We start from the raw sequence: 17,134 nt of genomic DNA, 5'->3' as shown, positions 1-17,134 counted from the left end.
AGATGAATCGTTCAACCTTCTTTCCTTCTGACGTGATCATACCCGGGCACAATAAAGATAATTCACTGAATCTCGAGATGTAGGCGTCGATGTTCGCATTCTGCACCGTGAGGTTCCATAGTTCCTGCTCCATCCTTTGTATTTCGCCTCGAGGGCAGTACTCAGCCATTAACATTTCTTTCATTTCTGCCCAGGGGATAGAGTTGGCGACAGGGATCGTCATAGCTTCCACGTGTCCGTTCCACCAAGTGAGTGCTTGGTCCACGAAAGTGCAGGCCGCGAACTTCACTTTCATCTGCTCGGGGCAATCGCATATCTCGAATACCGACTCTACCTTCTCGATCCATCGCTTCAGAGTGATCACTCCTCCAGTGCCGTTGACAGTTCGTGGTTTGGCGTTTGTGAAGTCCTTGTAGGTACATGTTTTGGTAGGTCCTTGATTCATCCCGTTGTTCGAACTTCCTGCCCCTTGCCCGTTGCCTCCTCCATTATTCCCCTGATGGAGTTGTGCCATAGCTGCGGTGACCGCAGCAGACACGGCTGCCTGGAATGTTGTGGAGTCAACTTCGGGTGGAGTTGGTCCTGGGTTTCCGCGAGTAGGTTGGAGAGGCATCTTTCTGTCACGAAACGGAAAGATGTTGAGTGTACGTGGTCTCTGTGAGGTCGTGATCCTACTAACTAGATGTATGGTACAAACCTAAACATTACTACCATCGGGCATACAATCATAACGTCTCAACACATAACAACTGGTAGTATCATAGCAAGACACACAAAAGTTCATTAATATTATTCACATTTAATACAAGAAAATTTGCTCGTAAGAGCATACATGAGTGACACTAATCCGACAGCATAACGGCTCCATGAGTAGTGTAGTCACTTAAACATAGAGCCGGAGTACATAATATAGTTCCTAATGTCCTACCATGATAAGTCCATCCTTAATCACGATGTGCTGCGTCTGGAGGTGGTGCCGAAGATGTGGATGCTCCCTGAAGACGAGCCACTAGGCGTTCTGCGTCCTGAAGTCGAGACTCCCACCTTACCTGCCTCATGTGAAACTCCCGGAGGACGTCACGCGTCTCCTGCTCCGCACACTCGACCCTAGTCCACAACTGGCGCACTTGATCAGCAGTGCCCTGAGCAAGGTCGCCGGTGTCCCGTAATCGTCTCACCATGACCGGTAGGGCTCGGTCGGCCGGTCCTCCGTCCCTCAGATCAAAGAACTCCCGTGACCAGCCAAACGGGGGTCGCTGTCCCTGATGTCTGCTCCATCTCCAAAGATCGATGCCCCAAGGAGGGGTAGGTCCAGTGCGACCCACACGATAAGCAGGCACCCTGATCGGGTAAGGGGGGTCGATGACCTCGGACTCTGCGTCCGAATCACCCCCTTCGCTATCATCGAGCTCCTCTTCGAAATGCTCTTCGTCTTCTTCGGGTTCGGCAGGCTCGCCCTCGACTTCTGCCTCCGGTTCTCCGTCAGATTCTTCTTCGGGGTCTTCCTCAGGTTCCTCTTCAGGCTCTTCCTCAGGCTCCTCCTCCTCTAGCCACCCGTTGTTTCCCTGATTAGGGAAATAGGGGTCTCCAGGGTGATGAAAACCAGCCATGTTGTCTGCGCGAGTATGTAAATATGCTAACATTATTCCTAGGATGCTATGACTATTGTACAGACCAAGCAAACGTTCTCTTGTTGGTGATAAAGGGTATAGTTTTAGGTTCCCTAGCTATCCCGATCTCATCAAGACGTGGGTTAGTTTTACTTTGGAGAGAATGTAGTTGATCAGGCTACATTCACTCCTTGGTATCACTAAGCACAGTCCCGAATTAACCGAGATACCAGCATTATTGTGTTTGATTCGGCGTTAGGTTCTTATCCCTAATGCAAGCAAGCGTGTTTTATTTACTCGTTTTGTTCAGAGTTCTGTTAGTCCCTCTTTTTGGTTTATAGTTGCATATCAATGTGTGGCTCGACATGCTAGTTCACTATAAACAAAGCTCTGATACCAACCTGTCACACCCCCAAACCAGGCGGCGGAAACGTTCGGGGGCTGTCGTGACTCAATTGAATACCATAACATTGAATATATATGAAACGTAACAACATTCGTCACCATGCATTAATATAGTACAACCAGTAGAGTTTACATGAAGTACATTGTTTAAACATTACATTCCCAAAATAAATTGTTCGATTCGTACATAAATAAACTGCAAGCCATCACTGAATATGATTTCCTTTAATTCACTGGTTCCCTAAGAATACAAGTATTTTGAAAAACGTCAACATATGAAATGTTGGTGAGTTCATAAGTTGTATTTGAAAAACAATGTTTCGTATCGTTTGAAAACCACCAGAAAATCCGATATTTTCTGAAAAGAGAAGCTTTTGAAAACGTTTGTGAAGATCCATAAGTATGCTTGTTTGTTTCTATACTTGTAAAAATTGTGCATTGAAGTTGTATGTATTTCGAATCTGTATGTATTGAAAAACCCTAGGAAAACCCGATGTTTTCCTAATTCTTTGAATTCCATGAATTTACATTGAAACCATTGCAACGCATGAAGTTATCATTACCAGACGACATTGGATTATGATTATCTGCTACAAACACGCGTTACACAAACGACTCGTCTATAGCAATACTAACGATCCCGTAGGCGTCGTCCGTACTAATCACGTTATCCAACCGCCCTGACTACGTGTAGTCCCACATCCGAAGAGAAAGAGGACACGAAGGCCTCGATGACTCCATTAGCCGGTTAGGGATAAAAAGGTACGAGGGGTCCCAGACCCGCCTCGCATAAAAGGCAGACTCTACTAGCGACACTAAAGGACCCTTGGGGACCAGTAGTCTACAAGCCATTGAAAGTCCGGTTACGTCGTGTCGGATCGGTAAAACCCAACACTTCGTAAGATTGAAGTCTTTGGGCCTTAAGATCAGGTCGTCGGGCTAGCTAGGCTCAACGAACAAGATTTTACACTTGTGGGGCCCAAAGATAGTGCGTAGACGTCTGTGCACATTCGCATGTATAATGAATTCCAAATCGTTAGTTGTATGAATCGTAGTGTTGTAGTATCGTAGTGTCGTCGTGTTAGTAGTTTCGGATTTTTATTGGTTCGAGACCGAACCAATTCGTGTAACAACGACTTTTGGTGTTGTAATGTATTGTATTTTGTCGATAGTCGTGGTACCATTATTTGGTCAAATTGCATGTATTGAATTAGTCTTGAAAATTTTCTTTTTTCAGCCCCTCCGTGTTTGTAAAATTTACTTTTTCAACCCTTTATTCAAATACTTTCCGGTTTGGTCCTTAAATCAATTTTCTTGACATTTTAACACCAAAAATTTTTGAAATAAATATTTTCCAGCATATTTTTCATAGAAAACAGCTTAAGTCCCTGAAATTTCAGTTTTCTCGGTTATAACCCTTCTTTTTCGCAAGTTTGACAATTTTGGCCCAAATTGTAAAATTTTTGCAACTTTGGTCCTTTTTAATTTAAAAAGCATTTTAAACCTTTGAAAAGGACTTGGATCACTTATGGTCCACTGTTTTACAGAAAATCACAGTTTTGGCCCTCCAAAACAGAAAAATTCGCATAATGGGCCTCATTGGGCCGAAATTGTCATTTTTAGCCCATTAAGCTTGAAATTTATATTTTTAATCCTCTAAATGAGTATATTTCCAGAAATTGTTTTATTGAAACTGTTTTGACACACTTCATCCATCAGAATTCGTGATATGTCAATTTGGGCCCTTAATTTCGTATTTTTCACATTTTAGGCCCAAAATTTGTGTTTTTAGCCCAAAGAAAATTGTTACTAAACCACTTAGCTATTTTTCTTGAAACACTTCGTATGTAGAAATACATTTGATGCTAAAATCATTTAACATAAGATATATCTTGGTTTTGAGGGGTTTTATGGCTAGATCCAACATTATAGCACACAAAAGCATACATGTAAGCATGGAAATCATACAAGGCGTACAAAACACATATAGATCTACACTTTCACTTGTATTCCCCCCCCCCCCACAAAACTCATGAAAACAGAAAATAGGGGTATGAAGCTCACCTTGGGTGTGGGGGCTCGGTTTTGCAAAGAAAATGGAAGGAAAATGAAGTGATTTTCGGCCTTAGCACCCTTCCTTGGTAGATCTCGAGTTTGGTGACTTCTAAGGTGTATGATCACAATTTGGAATAGATTTAGAAGAGGTTTTTGATGGAATGAAATAGCTAGATCATATATATAAGTAAAAACTTACCTAAGATGATGATTAACTTGCAAGATCCTCTTGAAAGCTCCTAATTTTCAAGATTTTTGGAGTGGGGAGGAAGGAGTGTTCTTGAGTGATCTAGAGAGAATTTGTGAGAGATTTGTGAATGTGTGTGTGTGTGTTTCGGCCGAGAGTGAGAGGGAGGAGAGAATAGAAGTGATTTTGAAGTGATGTGCATGGAGGTATGTGAGATATTTTCCATGGAAGTCCTTTGGATAACAATGATGTGGCACAACAAGTCAACTCTTCCATCCTCTTGGGCTTGTGCATTTGGGCCGAGAATTTGGAAAGAAAAGGAAAATTTTGGGCCTTTGCCCCTAAGCCCAACATTAGTGTTAATCTTGAGTATGTTTTAAGTCTAAAGAAATGTGGTAGGATTTTCATATTTTTATTGGACTAGTTTAGGTTATTCATGTATCAAGGCTTTTAATTCATTTCTTTCTAGGTCCAACATAGCCCAAAATGTTGAAACAAATAGATGTGGGTCCAATTAGAGCCCATTTAAGAGTTCTAAACCCAAGATAGTCAAATTGGAAGTTTATTGGTCCATTAGGTCCAATAAGGAAGTTCTAGTCCAAAAATGGACCTAAGTAAGAACTTCTAGGGTTTCTAATTGTTTGATGACTATTTGTAGTACTTGTATGATGTATTTGATTGAAGTTTTTGATGTCATAATCATAGGTGTTACACACGTTCTTAAGTTTTTGATTCACATTAGCTTGAATGTATAGTTTACAAGACACAAAATTTCCAGTTGTGACAATAAAACCTTGCGAGGTGATAATGATCACCTTCCTTGATGTGTTTTATTGATTTTAATCTATTACAAAGATGATGAAGGTCATATGAGTACAAGTTTAATGCTAGAGCTAACTATGTGTCTTTTGTGCTATTTACATGTGTTATTTATAGTCTAGTGTAAGTAACGAGAAGTCCGATAATTCCCGGATCCTCTGGAATCAACATATGAACGTTGTATAACTCGATATTGTGGGTCTTTTACCTAGTTAAGATGACTCTTTGTAGAGAACAAGTCTTATGTTGACTAATTTTGTACATGTGAGTATAATAAAGAAAAATATAGCCATTATTAGTGCTAAGAAATATTTGTAGTAATAATCAGGATCATGGGATATGTTTACGGATCCTGAGGGTTTAGAAATATTGAAGGATCATGTATGTGATATTGGGATCCTACCCCTATCAATTGACCCCAAATTATACCTGCAAAATATTGAGCTTAGTTTTCCCATATTTGAATGTATAATTTAAAATTGGAAATGAAAGATATAAAATATTCAAATTTTAAACCCTAATCAGATAGGGTTTATCTGCCCAATGTTAATCATCACACAGTCAAATCGTACCGTCTATATTCTACCATTATGTTAAATAGGGTAATCCTCTTAGACTCTTTTATCTTCCCTAACACTTCTTTTGAATGTCTATAGCTGCCTTCACACATAATTTCTTTTTCTTCTTTTTCTTTTGTTCTCTTCTTTTCTCCGATTAAGGGAAACTAGGCGACTTGTTCTCACGCCAACATTACTGCTCCTCTAGAGAATGATTTTGTTGATCAGGGGATTCTGGCCTCTGATGATGTTTTCTCCTTCAATGACGAGGACATGCCGTCCCTTAAGGCTAATGGAGCTTTTCCCTCCGATGCGATCTTTAGGTCCTTAGATCCTTCCATTAAGCCTAATTTTGTTTCTATTTGTTAGATATGCTTCCCTAAATATATGTTTTCATTAGGTCTCTAATACCCTTTTTCGGGTATTGTTTCTCTATTCTTTCAAGCCACCAAGCTTTCATATATCCAAGAAATTCCCATTATTTGGAGGATTTTGTACTAGATTGAGCACGTGAATCATTCCCACAACCTAGACATTTGTATTACTTAGTTATCTTTTGTTTATGATATCTCTACTTTTTGGAGTTCTCATTTTCTAGTTAAGGTTAAAACCAAAAAGACCCCTCTTGTCCTAACAACAAACACAACGATGGAACCTACAAGGAAAAAAAATATTTTTGTGAGGCGACACTCTATTGTTGGTGGGGATCTCTTGCCTAAAGATTGAGTTGAAAAGGGTATGATATTATTTATTGATCTTGAAGATCCATGTATTTATGTTTCTTATTTTGTTTATTTTGATGCAGGTTACATGTTTGGAGAAGCCTTCCTTGTCACTGAGAATACAAAGGATAGGGTTAGGCATTTTCTTGCTTTATTTGTGGATATTAGATCATTCAAGATTGAGTCTCCCGGCCTCCAAGAAGGTTCGTCTACTACAGCTTCAATGGCCACTGGTAAGGACTCTCCTAATTGTTCTTATCTACTTCATCATTTGGATCCTAGGCTTATTTGGATTCTTCTTAACATGCAGCATCCAAAAATACTCGTTCTAGCCCTTGATTCGTCTTGTCTGAACTTGAAGATGACATTTCCAAGGAACTGCTCACGGTGAAGAAGTAAAATGGCCCTCCCTCTCTTGCTCACAGGAAGGGTCAACATGATCTTACCGTGAAAAATTTGACATCTCGCAAAAGGAAATTGGCTGATGTTTGGGATCTTGATAATGTTGGATCAAATGCAGCACAAAAAAATTGGATCTCCCTTTCCTAATCCGTAATCATACACGTTGTATTTTTATTTTTCCATATCTTCTACTCAAAGTTGCCCTTCTTATATTTTCGATCACGCCACTCACTCCCATGAGGATCTAAAGGTTAAGCTTACCTAAACAGCGCATGCCTTGAAGGAGCGGGAAGGAGTCAACAAGGAGCTCATGCAGAAAGTGGTGAATCTGTCCAAAGAGAAAGTTGAGAAGGAAAAGAGCATGTGGTCGAAATGAAAGACATGATTGTTCAGGTGAGGAAGAGTTATGGTATTGTTTTCTTGGAGGCGAAAATCAATCTTACAGAGGATTTTGAGAGTGTGGGATCTTGTAATGTGACTGGATGGTTTGACGCCTTGGCCAGATTGACTAACGAGCCCACTGGTACTAGTTACGATCCTGCATTGCAGGCAATAGAAGGATGAGAGAAGGCAGATGTGGCTCCGGGTGGTGGTGATCAATCTGCAACTTAATATTGATTTAGTTTAAAAACAATTTGAATAAATTTGTGTCTATAAAAGAATATTTCACTCTTTTCTTTTTTGGGGTCGATGGGCAACCGCTTTGATGATATGGTTGTTTTATATTCTTTTGTTTTCTTGGATAGTTTATGTGCTTGTAATAATAGGAATTATAGGTATCCTTGCATATTCAGAATCATAGAAACAACCCTGAACAACCTGAAAATATATAGTCATCAAATTGAAATCTCAAAATAGTTAACATCTTTTTAAGATAATTGACTTTTGAAGATTGCATAGAAAATATTATTTTATAGGATAGATAAAACCTAGGGCTCATTAGGGTTCATTATCCCTTTAATTAGAGATGGAAGGATCCTTACTTGAAAGATCCATGTTAAGCTTCTACTTAGCGAATCATGGAGGATCCCCCTTCAGGGATTAACTATGAATAATCCCAACATCAAATACAACATGAAAGGATCCCTGTTTATAAACACTTAGATGTTTCCTGGTAAAATCGCATCTCTGGAAAACACGATTACGTTTAACAAATATTTTAGGTGAATTCCAATCTTAAGATAACACATTAGTTTCAACAAGTAACAGGGGAAAGTCCCAATTTAGGATAAACTTCAGTAAATTACGTGGGGAAATCCTAAGTTAGGACAACACATAGGTGTTATAAACTTTTAGTAAATTGATGGGGAAAATCCTAACTTAAGACAACACATGGGTGTTATAAACATTAGTAAATTACTAGGAAAAATCCAAATTTAGGTTAGCATGTAAGCGTTATTAACCTTATGAAGTCACTAGGGAAGATCCCAACTTAGGATAACATGTAAGTGTTATAAACCTTATGAAATCATTGTGGAAGAACCCAACTTAGGATAACACATAACTTGTATAAACCTTATATTTAAAGGATAGGATTCATGACATATGTTCAAAAATAAGAGGGTTTCCAAGTCATTAAAGCTTGCAATTATCACCTTATTAACATCCCATAGTAAGATTTCATGCGGCCAAGCAAGCTGTAGAATCCTTAACTTGTATGAAAGAGGTAGTTAACTATTTAATCCTTAGAGGGGATTAAGTACCCTTATTCATAGGAGAGATGATGAATCTTTTTTCGCAATTGTCTTCTACAATTACATATTGCTATCATTAAGGTTACATAATCATATATCTATAGGGATCTCTTGATGCTAGGATTCTCGAATGTCAGAATCCTATAATGTCAGGATTATCGAATGGTAAGATCACTATGTTTCAGGATCCTTGGATGCTAGGATCTTTATGCGTTAGGATCCTTAATTCCCTACACACAAAGAATGTTAGCTTAGGATGGACGTTAAATTGGTTAACGCCCCTCTGATGCTTAAGTTATTATTGGCTTTCAGAAGAATAAAAATAATTAGATAAAAGTAGAGTGTAGAGAGAGTGTACCTTGCTTTTCTTTTGAAATGATCAAAATAACTTACATGAAGTATGCTTTCAGATGCATGGAATTCTAGGATCTTGGAAGGATGTTGCCGTCAAGTGTAGCTAGCTAATATTCCCCTTTTCCTGCTTTTGAATCAATGAGATACAATCATTCCCATTTAGAAGCCAATTCTCCTGCACTGGGATTCTTGGTATTTTGGAATGTTTTCCTAAGTACCAAGTCACCTACCTACAACCTTCTGACTTCAATGTTTTTGTTATATGCTTTAGTGATCCTTTTTTAATGAGTAAGAATGCGGAGCTCAACAAGATTTTGAGGTTTATCATTAGTGTCAAGATCCTAGGCTAGGATTCTGTCATTATTCTATTGATCTCGGAATTGATATCTTGTATTGGTATTGCTACTTTAGTAGGGACTATAGCTTCTGTTACAAAAACCAAAGAGTATGGAGCTTGGCTAGTGGCTACCTTTGAAGTCGTCATATCTGCCCATTGGAAGAGAGGAAGTCCCTCTGCACGTCTCCTTTCTTCTCATCTAACCTCTTCTCTAGATTGTTGATATGATCGTATTTTTGGATTCAAATTGACCATTAGCTTGAGGGTGAATAGGAGTGGACATTATCATTTTAATCCCCCAACTCTTACAAAAGTCTCTAGTCCTTTTACTTACGAATTGGGATCCATTATTGCATATAAACTTTGCAGGGATCCCGAACCTGGTCATGATATTTCATTTGATAAACGAGACCACCTCTTTGTCTTGTACATAAACAAAAGCTTCATCCTCTATCCATTTCAAGAAGTAATCTATCAATACAAACATGAATACCTTTCCTCCAAGGGCCTTTAGTAACTAGTCAACTATATTCATTCCCCATTTCATCAATGGACAAGGGGAAACAATAGGATGTAAAGGTTTTTCCGGTGAATGTAGGATGTTGCTATGTCTTTGGCAAGCATCATATTTTTGGGCATTTTTCATTGTTGGCCAGTAGTATCTTGTCCTTAATGCATTGGATCATAAGGACCTGCCCTCAGTGTGGTCACCACAATATCCTTCGTGTATATTTTTTAGGACTTTTGCAGGTTCGTGATCTTCTAAGTATCTAGGTTATGGAAATGCCAAGGATTTATTCTACAGTCTTCCATGGATCATCACAAATCATGAGACCCTCATATTGAATGCTCTCTCCGTATTTCCTCTTTTGGGATTGTGCCATTTTGGAGATATACCACAACGGGCTAGATCTATGATTTGGAGCGTTGCGGATGATCCTAGATGTTGGGATCCTGGTGGTTAAGATCCTGAGGAAGTGGTTGAGGTTTAGGATACTTGATTATTGCCACGTCGGTTGTTTTGTCATGGTGGTTGGGATCATCTAGTTTCTTGGTGGGATCTTCTATTTTTGGGATCCGTATATAGGTTATAAGATCCTGATTTCTAGCGGGATCCTAACGGAAGATACTACATTGGCTAGTGCATTTTCTTCAACATTTTCTTCTCTGGGAACCTAGATTAGGCTGAAAGCTTTAAATTCAGAGGTCAATTTTTTGAGGATTTGGAGGTATAGTGCTAGTTTTTCACCTTTTACTAGACAGGATCCATTAAAATGATTTGTTAATCATAAGGAATCAACAAATACCTGAAGATCCTTGATATGAAGATCTTTAGCTAGTTATAATCCAATGACCAATGCTTCGTATTTAGCTTCGTTGTTGGTTGCATTGAATTCGCAGTTATGCATGGGCTATGATGTCCCCCTGTTGTGACTTTAGTATAGTCCCTAGGCATGTTCCTCTAAAGTTTGAGGATCTATCAATAAAGAGTGTCCATCTTCCCATGCTTTCTTCTTTTTCAAGTTCCTCGCTTTCTAACTCTGCTTTATGTTGTAGATCATCACTGAAATTAGCCACAAAGTCTGCTAGTGCTTGTGACTTTATTGCAGATCTTGGTTCATACATAATGTCATATGTTCTTAGCTTCTCAGACCACTAGTTTTCACATAACATTCTTGATGCATGGGGTAATTAATTCTCACATGTATAGTGTGTGTTTCAAAATAGTGTCTTAATTTTGTGGAAGCGGTTACTAATGCATGTATTATCTTTTCAAGATTGGAATGTAGGGTATCACGGACAACATAGTATATGGGATATTGATCCCCATTGAGATCATTGGCAAAAACTCCACTAACAGTGTTAGAGGATATTGACATGTATAGGAGGAGTAGTTCCCTATCTAGTGCTTTTACTAGCAAGGGTGCATAAATTAAAAAAAAATAAAATAAGTTCCTACTCTTTAGTCCACTCAAATCTTTTGTTCTTCTTTAAGATATCATAGAAAGCCATCTTTATAAGGATCTTAAGATGAACTTGTTGAGTGATGCTACTCTTCGTATTAGTCTCTAAATATCCTTCGTTGAGGATGGGGATCTTAAATCAAAGATGGAATTTATTTGCACCGCACTTTCTTTTTTTCCTATTTTAGTCAACTTGTATCCAAGGAACTTGTCTGACCTCATTCCAAAGTGGCATTTGCAAGGGTTCAGCTTCATGTTATATTCCTTTAGTATGCTGAAGGCGTCTTCAAGATCCTTGAGGTGATCCTTAGCTTTCCTTGATTTTACCACCAAGTCATTGATCTACACTCCATGGTGTCACCAAGTATAACCTATCATCTAGTTGACTAACCTTTGGTATGATGCACCTATAATTTAAGACAAAAAGTGTCACACCCTCAAACCAGAACGACGGAAATTTTGGGGCTGGAGGACGTCATGTAAGTATCACAACACATGAATTATAGTAATCAAAGTACAAATAACCATTGCATTAATAAGTATAAGTTTTACATAAGTGTTTAAACATTACATATTCAAACAACAAAGTAGATACTTTAGAAGACAACAGACGCAGTACGGTACAAGTTTGTCTTCTCAAAAGCTCCAGGAGTGTATCTATCTACTGGATTCCTGAGAACACAATTTATTTCGAAAGAGTAGATCAGCATTTAAGCTGGTGAGTTCATAAATATTTAGTTATGGTTGTTTTTATGTAACAACGGAAATTTTTAAACAATTTTTTTCATTTCTAAAAATGTATTTTCATCCCAAACAAAGCATAAATATCCAACGTATCATGTCATTATACAAATCATATGAATCCCAAGATCACAAATCATCTATCAGTGTGTACAGATCACGCCGGCGCCTTCCCACGGTCCTCGCTAGTACCTGAAACACATACACAACAACTGTAAGCATAAATGCTTAGTGAGTTCCCCAAAATACAACTTACGTGCATACGCCTTTCCAGGCCCTGACCTTCCGGTCCATGTGTCTCTGGGGACTTCCGTCCCTGCTGGGTAAACCTTCCGGTCCTACCCACGCCAACCCCTCGGTCCACATTACAACGCCTTCCGGCCCATAACATATTCGCCTTCTGGCCCATAACATAATGCCTTCCGGCCCACATTAAGCATATCATACATAGCACATATAACAATTAACTTATCACATATATCACATATGTCTCATATCATATCCGACCTTCCGGTCACACAATCAGACCCTTCCGGGTACGGTATAGTGAGAAGACTCACCTCGTGAATATCGATAGCTAGCAAATCCCGAAATCACTCGTGCTCGATCCTCTGAGCTACAATCTCCCTATAACATCATACATCTATTATTAACACTTTTACCACTAAGGTTGACTACCCTTTTTAAGTCAACACTAGCCAACTTTTGGTCAACGGTCAACTTTGACCAGACTCGGCGAGTGCACTAGGGCGACTCGGCGAGCCTAGACGTTTTCACCAACTTTCTAGGATTCCCTTTTGACACGTCGAGTACTCCCCCCTAACTCGACGAGTTCCACCTGGAAGAACCGTGGGGCCACCCCGACTCAACTCGCCGAGTCTCAAGAACAACTCGGCGAGTCCCAGTCTGACTCAGTCCACCTGACAACCGTCTCTAATTCACCCTGACTCACTGAGTCAACCCGCGACTCGACTAGACCACTCACTGGACGATCTAAGGCAATCTTCGAGCTACTCGCCGAGTCTGCTCATCGGACTCGGCGAGTCCATGCCATGCAATCACTCAAACTCGCTTCTAAGGTCAGATCTGCTCCAACAATTCATAGATCTGGCCTTCCTAGACTGATTCATCACGTAAAGCCCTTATCTTGGTGTTCACAATACACTCCATGTCTCATAAATGGCATTTTGGCCCAAGGCATAAGGATTCCAATCCAAAACGTCCATTGATTCACAGAAAGCTTGGGCAAGGGACACTCTGGACCCCCAAGGGTCCAGATCTATGGTCTAAAACGCTTAAGGGACCAAGGGAGCACTAGATCAAGCCACATGAGGCCTCAATAAGCCCTAAATTAATGAAAACATCAACATAGAAGAGGATAGCTCGAAGATATTACCACAATAATGAAGTTTGGACTCCAAACCCTCAGAAATGGCTCCTCTTGCTTTCCCCTTAGCTGATCCTCCCTTTCCCTTGCAAGATGACACTTCCAAGATCAATAATGGCCTCCTTCTTTGCTCCAAACGCTCACACTCGATTAGGGTTTCACTCAAGGGACTGGTGAGCAGAAATGACGGCCATAAGGCCCTTTAAATAGGTCCTAAACCCGAGCAATTAGGGTTTCATTAAACAGCGCGGACTCGCCGAGTCCATATCCTGGACTCGCCGAGTCCAGACGAATCCCGCGTCCAGAATCGCGACCCTACTCGGGGAGTCTGAGCTCCAACTCGCCGAGTCCACTCACACAACAACAAAATTAGAATTATAAAAGATACCTGGAAATCCGGCTGTTACAACTCTCCCCCACTAGAACTAGACTTCGCCCTCGAAGTCTCGCTCTGAAAATAGCTCCGGATGCTGCTCACGCATCTCACGCTCCGGCTCCCAGGTCATCTCCGATCCCTTCCGGTGTTGCCACTGAACCAACACCAGAGGTACCTCCTTGTTCCTCAGAACCTTGATCTTCCGATCTCTGATGGCCACTGGTCTCTCGGCATAATTCAGGTTCGCATCCACCTGAATATCCTCTAACGGAACCACTGCCGACTCATCGGCTATATACTTCCTCAATTGCGACACATGAAAAGTGTCGTGGATCTGCCCCAACTCTGCTGGCAACTCCAAACGGTAGGCTACCCGGCCTACCCTCGCGATCACACGAAATGGCCCAATATATCGGGGCCCCAATTTGCCCTTCTTCCTGAATCGAATCACTCCTTTCCAAGGAGAGACCTTCAGGAGAACGAAGTCGCCGACCTAAAACTCAAGCTCGGACCGGCGTCTGTCTGCATAACTCTTCTGTCGGCTCTGGGCGGTCAATAACCTCTGTCTGACCTGCTGAATCTGCTCTGTCGTCTGAAGCACGATCTCTGTACTGCCAATCACTCTCTGCCCAACCTCTCCCCAACAAATGGGGGTTCGACACCTCCTCCCATACAACAACTCAAAGGGTGGCATACCAATGATCGAATGATGGCTATTGTTGTAGGAAAACTCTGCCAAGGATAAGTACGTATCCCAACTACCCCCGAAGTCCAACACACATTCGCGGAGCATGTCCTCAAGCGTCTGAATCGTGCGCTCACTCTAACCGTCCGTCTGGGGGTGATATGCGGTACTAAAATGCAGTTTAGTACCCAACTCCTCATGAAATTTCCTCCAGAATCTGGAAGTGAAACACACATCACGACCCGAAACAATCGAGATCGGCACCCCATGCCGAGATACCACTTCCCTAACATACATCTCTGCCAACTTTTCCGCTGACGAACTCTCACTGATGGCAAGGAAGTGAGCGCTCTTCGTCAACCTGTCCACAATCACCCAAATTGCATCAACTCCTCTGGCAGTCCTCGGCAATTTGGTTATGAAATCCATGGTGATTTGTTCCCACTTCCACTCGGGAATCTCCAATGGCTGCAACTTGCCATGCGGTCTCTGGTGCTCGGCCTTAACCCTTCGGCAGGTCAAGCACCTCTCAACAAACCATGCGACGTCCCTCTTCATACAAGGCCACCAATACTCTTTCCTCAAATCCAAATACATCTTCGTAGCCCCCGGATGGATCGAAAATTTCGACCGATGAGCCTCTTCCATCAAAGTAATACGCGTACCGCCCACAAACGGTACCCAAATCCGACCCTGAAAAGTCATAAGCCCTCGTCCATCCGTAACGAACTCTGAAACCAACCCAACGACCCGCTCCTTCTTCTGCATCTCCGGTTGCACAGCCTCGGCTTGTGCCCCACGAATGGCATCCAGTATCGGAGCTATCACGGTCAATCTCAAACATACATCCCGCAGTGGAGTGCTCTCCGCCCTGCGGCTCAACGCATCGGCTACCACATTAGCCTTGCCTGGGTGGTACAGGATCTCACAATCATAATCGTTAACCACATCCAACCACCTCCTCTGCCGCATATTTAGGTTGGGTTGATCCATCAAGTACCTCAAACTCTTATGGTCCGTGTATATCGTACATCGAACCCCATACAAGTAGTGATGCCAAATCTTGAGGGCGAACACTACTGCCCCCAACTCTAGATCATGCGTGGGATATCTCGCCTCATGAGGCTTCAGCTGCCTCGATGCATATGCTATCACATGACCCCTCTGCATCAGCACCGCACCCAGCCCCAAAATCGATGGATCACAATATACTACAAAATCCTCCATCCCTTCCGGGAGAGCTAATACCGGGGCCTCGCACAACCTTTGGCGAAGTGTCTCAAAGGAGGTCTGCTGCTCAGGACCCCATGAGAAAGCAACACCCTTCCGGGTCAATCTGGTGAGTGGCACTGCGATCTTGGAGAAATCCTTGATAAATCTCCGATAATACCCTGCCAACACAAGGAAACTCCTGATCTCAGAGGATGACTTCGGCACCTCCCAACTCATCACCGCCTCAACCTTGGCCGGATCAACCAATATCCCTTCCTGATTAACAAGATGTCCTAGGAACTGGACCTCCCGCAACCAGAAATCACACTTGGAGAACTTTGCATAAAGCTTCTCCGATCTCAATACCCCAAGGACCTCCCTTAAATGCTCCTCATGCTGCTCTCTAGACCTCGAATATACCAAAATATCATCGATAAATACAATCACCGACCGATCCAACATCGGCCTGCATACCCTGTTCATGAGATCCATCAACACAGTCGGGGCATTGGTGAGCCCAAAAGGCATCACCACGAACTCATAATGCCCATATCGCGTCCTAAACGCTGTCTTCTGAACGTCCTCATCCCGTACTCTCACCTGATGATATCCCGACCTCAAATCGATCTTGGAGAACCAAGATGTTCCCTGCAACTCATCAAATAAATCGTCAATCCTCGGTAACGGGTAACGGTTCTTGACCGTCAGCTTGTTCAACTCCCGGTAGTCAATTCACATCCAGTGTGAACCATCCTTCTTCTTGACGAACAAGATAGGTGCTCCCCACGGCGAGCTGCTCGGCCGAATAAATCCCTTCCCCAGCAACTCCTGGAGCTGCGAGGACAACTTTTGCATCTCTAGAGGTGCTAGGCGATAAGGCACCTTAGCGATAGGCGCGGCCCCCGGAATCAAATAATTACCAAACTCCACTTGCCTCACAGGAGGCACACCCGGTAATTCCTCGGGAAAGACATCTGTAAACTCACGCACCACCGGTACCTCCTCAACTGAACTCGGTCTCTCGGAAGCCGCTCGCGTATCCATCACATATGCCACAAAACCCTTACAGCCCTGCTGTAGACACTGCCTCGCCCTAGCAGCCGAACAAAAAGCTGATCCCGAACGTGTACCCTCGCCATATACCGAAAGAACTCCCCCACTAGGGTCTCGTATAGTCACCAGCTGACGCTCACAGTCGATGACTGCACCAAATCGGCTCAACCAGTCCATGCCCACAATGACACAGACATCACCCATCGCACAAATCACTCTCTCATCAGCTATAGAAACTCTCAGAGGCCGACTCAACGGCTCACGACTAACACTGATATGCTGACTAAAGGCCAAAGATACGAAAGACCGGCTCGCACCCGAGTCAAATAACACTAAAGCAGGTACAGAGTTCACAAGGAAAGTACCTACGCATATCATAACATAAGCATAATATCTCAACATCAAAATAAATACATGAAATAAAGCATACCTGCCACAACATCGGGCGTAGCGCGGACCTCCTCCGCAGTCAGCTGAAAGGCTCTCCCACGAGCCCTCGGGGCCTCGGCCTTCACTGGTCGAGTCTCAGTAGCCCTGGCAGCAGGTGCAGATCCCTGATGAAGCTGAGGGCACT

Source organism: Lactuca serriola, chromosome 8, assembly GCF_051521515.1.
Source record: "Lactuca serriola cultivar US96UC23 chromosome 8, Lser_US96UC23_V15, whole genome shotgun sequence".
NCBI classification, from domain to species: domain Eukaryota; kingdom Viridiplantae; phylum Streptophyta; class Magnoliopsida; order Asterales; family Asteraceae; genus Lactuca; species Lactuca serriola.
This window is presented reverse-complemented; position numbering follows the sequence as displayed.